At 37.2% G+C, this 5,230-nt stretch overlaps 1 protein-coding gene across 1 annotated transcript in view; it reads right to left on the bottom strand.

The window, feature by feature from the left end:
• SLAIN1 (SLAIN motif family member 1) overlaps positions 1–2,304 on the bottom strand; it is a 37,485-nt gene extending 35,181 nt beyond the window's left edge. The window contains exon 1 of the mRNA XM_026044529.1: positions 2,172–2,304. The gene's annotated coding sequence lies outside the window, so the exon portion shown is untranslated. The remainder of the gene's footprint in view (positions 1–2,171) is intronic.
• Between the last annotated feature and the right edge of the window lie 2,926 nt (positions 2,305–5,230).

Here is a 5,230-nt window from a genome sequence, read left to right as displayed (position 1 = left end):
ATGATAGATATAAAAAGGAAAACTTACAAGAGTCTGGAATAAATGAAAACAGATTTAAAAGCTATCCAAATAGAACAGGAATGAGTTAAAACTTCAATGATCAAAATAAGTAAAAAATAAAAAGAACCAAAAAATTGGAAACAAAACCAAACAAAACATAACCAGGTTAAGATTATGCATTCTCGTTCATAGTTCACTTCTCTCCGTGTGTCCTCATTCAGATACACTAATTTTGCTGACAAAAAAAATAATCAGTTTTAACTCCTTTTTATTTCTAAGTGCACTATACACTTAAAAAGTCATGAAATTCTGAAATGCATTAATTTTTGGCTCACACATCATAGACCAAGTTATTAAGCAAATTCTGCCTACAAGCTATTTCAGGAAGCACAAGTTGATGCACTGTTAGTGCCCTTTGACTACACATTTCTTATTTCTCAAGTACAGCAACATTACAACTGACTTTTTGCCAAACCGAAGAAGTACAGCTAGATTTTAACATGCCTTTTCAACGTATATGGCAGAAAGGGGAAAGACACTCTTCAGMTTGAAAGTAAAAAGTTTCATTTCAGTCTTTTGCTCCAGAAGAGAAGACCATTCTTAGTCATTTCTGAAATCACAATGAAAATACATATGCTTACTGATAGAATATATGGCAAAATAAAAACAGGAAGGTTAGAATACGGAGAGTTTGTTTTTGTTTAAAAATTCTTCCAGATGCTTCATCTTATTTCAAAACTGTAAAAGAAATAAATATTTTGAAATCTGCTTCCACGGTGTTTGAGTATGAAAACTTATTGGACGTTTGCCTATTATTTGCAAAGGTAAAGCTGACAAAAATAAATTATTTTGCAATACTAGATTTCATTAATTTAATCATTATTGAAAACAACTTTAGCATAGAATTGCTTTGGTAGAAACAGAAGACCATTCTCTATCTAACCATACAGTTCCATAATGGGGTTTACATACGGTGTAGTTGTGCAGAAACTTTCTACAAAGCCCAAGAAATTCGTTAGGCCATCACTGTAACTTAAATATATTGAAATGACTCATTGTCCAGATAACTTGTTACTTCATATAGACACAGATTGAACAAATAACCATCAAATTAAATWATAAATTTGTCTTTCTCATGTCTTGATTTTGCATCAATTTAAATCTTTCAAGTCTGTTTTCAGCTGTGGAAACCGAAAACCACATACCCACATTGCCATTAGTTTTACTTCTTTCTCCTACCCCTCTCGTGTATTATTCATTTGCACTTTTTTTTTCGTTGCCACTTATAAACCTTGCTCCACTCCCTTAATCATCTTTGTTGCTCTCTGCCACACAATACTCCGGTTGCGGTCTCACCAGAGCTGARGAGAGGGGCAGGATCCTCTCCCTCCACCTGCTGGCAACATCCTCCTGATGCAGCCAGGAKCCCATGGGCCTTCTTGGCTACAAGTGCACCTTGCTGACTCATGGATCACACCAGTCAATACCACTTACTACAATGTTAATAGGCCCACAGGTGGTCAAAAAATCCCAAATATAATTCAGAACTAAATTCAGCATGTCCAGACATACCAGCACCTACACTGACACTGAGCAGACATCAAGTTGATCCCAACACTACAGGCTTCCAAGACCCCCAAACGGCAGCACTAGCAATCAAGTTACAACTCCTCTTTGTCTGGACTATACATAGTGCTAAGTCTTGATACTACAGTGAAATATGGTCAAATATATCTTATATATTTGCAGTGGTGATGATATAAACTGTGGTGAAATTTACTGTGATATTTACACAAAAACAAAAGTACTGTTTTTCAAATTTTGGTGCTAGACCTATTCTAAAGCTAGCATCAAAGTGCTCTTCYCCCAGAAGTCCCCAGTTTCTTTTTTAACCTATTTTTAATACTGATAAGGAGTTTAAAATTAAGGAGTTACTTGGGGCAGGGGAGGAATGATGATGAAAGAGGATATTTTTTCTGATCATACACCTTTAAAGCATCTCAAACAACTACTTGTTGTTTTCACAGAGCAGAAGGAAGACGTGTATATGTGAGAGAACTTCATGACCASCACTCATGAAATTCACTATGTTGTCAAATTTGCTGAGTACTAGTGATACACTAGACAAAAATGTCAGCTTCATAGTAGAGAAATTCAAACAATAAGATTACCTTGTTCCAGTCTAAAGCATAGAGAACGCTTTGCAGCCTCTATCTCAGGACTTGGATGATCGAGAACACGTCTGCACCACTGCAKGGGACTCAGTGATTTCTCTTGAGGGGTGAGAGTCTTGGTAGGCAAGACATACAACCTTAACCAAAATACACACAAATATCAGCAAGATATGCAATACTTATAAAGTTTAGTTTTGTATTCTCAATTTCCTGCTCATTTCTAACAGTGTATAACCCTGCAATATGAAATTGCATTAACAAAATGTATTCAGCAGGAAAAAAAGTTTACACTATTTTTTCCTTCCCCCTCATAAAATGAGACAGCAAATTATAATCTCTATGRCTTTGGAACTTCAAATCAAAATTAGATTATATTTCTCATGAAAATGTTACATTTCATTATGATCTCTSTCTGAATTTCAGCACTGCCCAAAGTTCAAATCCATAAGGTGCTGTAMACACACCAAAGGCACTATGATTTCCCCTTCATCTTTATCTTTCATAATTTCAGCATTTTATTTWACATCTAAATCAGAATTTTACTGTGATCTATTTCATTTACTTACCTTTAATAATTTAATCAATGCGTTAGGATGCAAATTGTATTTTTTGCACCCAGTAGCTTCTCCTAAACAAACTATACATTGTTTAACTTCAAAGATTRGCAAACATTTGCTGAGAAATGAAAATCCAATTTTGACATTTAATTCCAGCAGGAAAAAAAAAAATAGGAAAAATAGGATATATAAGATATATAGAGTACAGTAGGCACCTAATCAGGTGATCAAACATATATGAAGCCAGATACCCAAGTAGCTTTCACGGGTATGTTCTTGAAGCTGGTATCTGCATTGATGCTGTTGTCCTTATAGACTAGTGCCCACGTGCAGACATCAGCTCACCTGGGAGAGCACAAGCCTTCCAGAAAGTGAACTATTAATAGCTGCTGAGGAGAGCTCTCAGCTCCTTGACTGGACAACAGGCCCTACTGCTGCTGACTGACATTTAAAAATCCAAATATCGCTCATGCAGCTTCTCAGGCTCAAACAAAACACCCAGATACCGCAAAGGAATCTGGCATGAATAAAGAAGGAGAAAAAAAAAAAAAAAGGAAGAAACTCCTTTACTTTTAATGTCAGCACGGTATCTTTCCTGTGCAGTAAATCTGCAGTCTCTATCCAGCTCYCAATGAATAAATATCCTCCTCTCAATTGGTATCTTTCTTGGCAATCCCAGCTGAGTTCAACTACTGAATTCCTCTCAGATGAGGATTCATTTCCCCTTACTTCAGACAGCGTGTGGCTACAGGTTTAAAAAAGTGAAACTGAGAAAAATGAAAAAGAGCAAAAGAAAAAAACACCGCCTTTGAGATCTCCTGTTCACTTGTCAGAGTGCTCTGAAAGCTACATGCCTGACTGATGCATTTTCAGACACTTGTCTAGCAAGATCACCAGCAAAAAGAAATTTTGGCTCATCTGCCATGAAGTCAATTCTTGTTTCTGTAACTGCAGTTAAAAGTAATGAAGACGTACTTAAAATTCCAGAATCCTCAATTAACAACTAGGAACACTGCCTTCCAATTTCCAGATATCATTTTACTTTAATGACTTAAATCACAAAAACTCTGAAAGAGCTGACATCACACAGCTGACCACTAATGGACAGCAGTGGAGATTCATACTTGAAAAGAAACCCTAGAGCAACTAACACAGCTCACTCCGAGCTGAGCAAGTTAACAAGCTGCTGTTGCCAGATTTTGCCTTTGTTTTGTGGCCACACACATGCGACAGGAGCAGGAACTGCAAGCAAAGCCATAAACACAGGTTTTGCCCCCAGAACTRCACCTGGGATTGCTGCCAGAGTACAGATCGAATAGGAAAGCCACCAAGCCACTGCTGCATGAAGATGTGTAAAATGACACTAACCTTGCGCTGTCCTGGAACATAGACAGGCGGRATATTGGGTTTAGTAAGACTGGGATAAACAAATTTGAAAAAAGAAAAAAAGCACTAGTGTTAAGGAAAGTTTAATCACTTCCACTTGTTTGTCATATGCAATGGGCTAGGACTGAAAGAAAAATTGATTACTCAGAGTCATTCTCAGAGCTGCCCATACAGATGGACAACACATACAGAATGAAGCAATATTGATTAAAACATAGATATCAAATTTGCTGATGATGCTTAAAAGCAATTTTCAAAAACTAAGGCACTGTATTGCTTAATGCATCATAAAGTACACATAATCAACATTCAAGAAATATTGATGATATTTGGATTTTTAAATCCCTCCTTTGCTATCAGAATAAGGGTGTTTAAATATCTCAGCTACATTACACTGCATTTTATTCTAAACTGGTATAAATTCCAGCTTGTTTTTAAAACTGTAACAGGTTAAGAAACTACGTTGAGACTTCAACAGACACTTAAAAGGGTTATTGAAACAGGGATAACATCCGTTTTGCCACTGACAATTTAATCCAATCGAGCATCAATTGTTGAATGTGGTTAAACAGACAACAATGTGGGAAATATTGTTGATGTTTATATAGTCCATAAGGTGTCTATACAAGCTGCTGAGGCGAGTTATGTAACACCAAACAACCCTTCATATCAGTGAAATAGTATGTCTCAGTCTATAATTGTTCCTTCTATTTGCTTTCAAGAGGGAATGACTCCTCCAGATCCATTTTGTTTTCCTTCTTTTTTTAACCTCCATTTCCCTGCATGCAACCACGCATTTTGGAACCACGCCGGCACCTGGGCTGCACAAACAACCCCGTAAATCAGCGTCTGGGAGACAAAAGCCCTCCCGAAGCCCGGAAAAGCGGAGCCCGGCCAGCAGCGCTTTAGGGATGGGGAGGAAGCGCTGCTCACATGCGGGATCACTGGAAGGGCTCCGCGATTTTTAATGCCTTATGTAAGCAGCAGGCTGAAATGAGGCTGACAGCAAACTTAGGAGAGAGGTATATATATAAATACATATATAAATATAAATATATATATATACACACACACATATTGTTTTTTCCCCAAGGGAAAGCAACAAGCAGAACG

The sequence above is a fragment of the Nothoprocta perdicaria genome, unplaced genomic scaffold, assembly GCF_003342845.1.
Source record: "Nothoprocta perdicaria isolate Ctin4 unplaced genomic scaffold, notPer1 scaffold_37, whole genome shotgun sequence".
Taxonomy (NCBI): domain Eukaryota; kingdom Metazoa; phylum Chordata; class Aves; order Tinamiformes; family Tinamidae; genus Nothoprocta; species Nothoprocta perdicaria.
The sequence above is the reverse complement of the archived record's forward strand: the minus strand, read 5'-3'. Positions and strand labels throughout refer to the sequence as shown.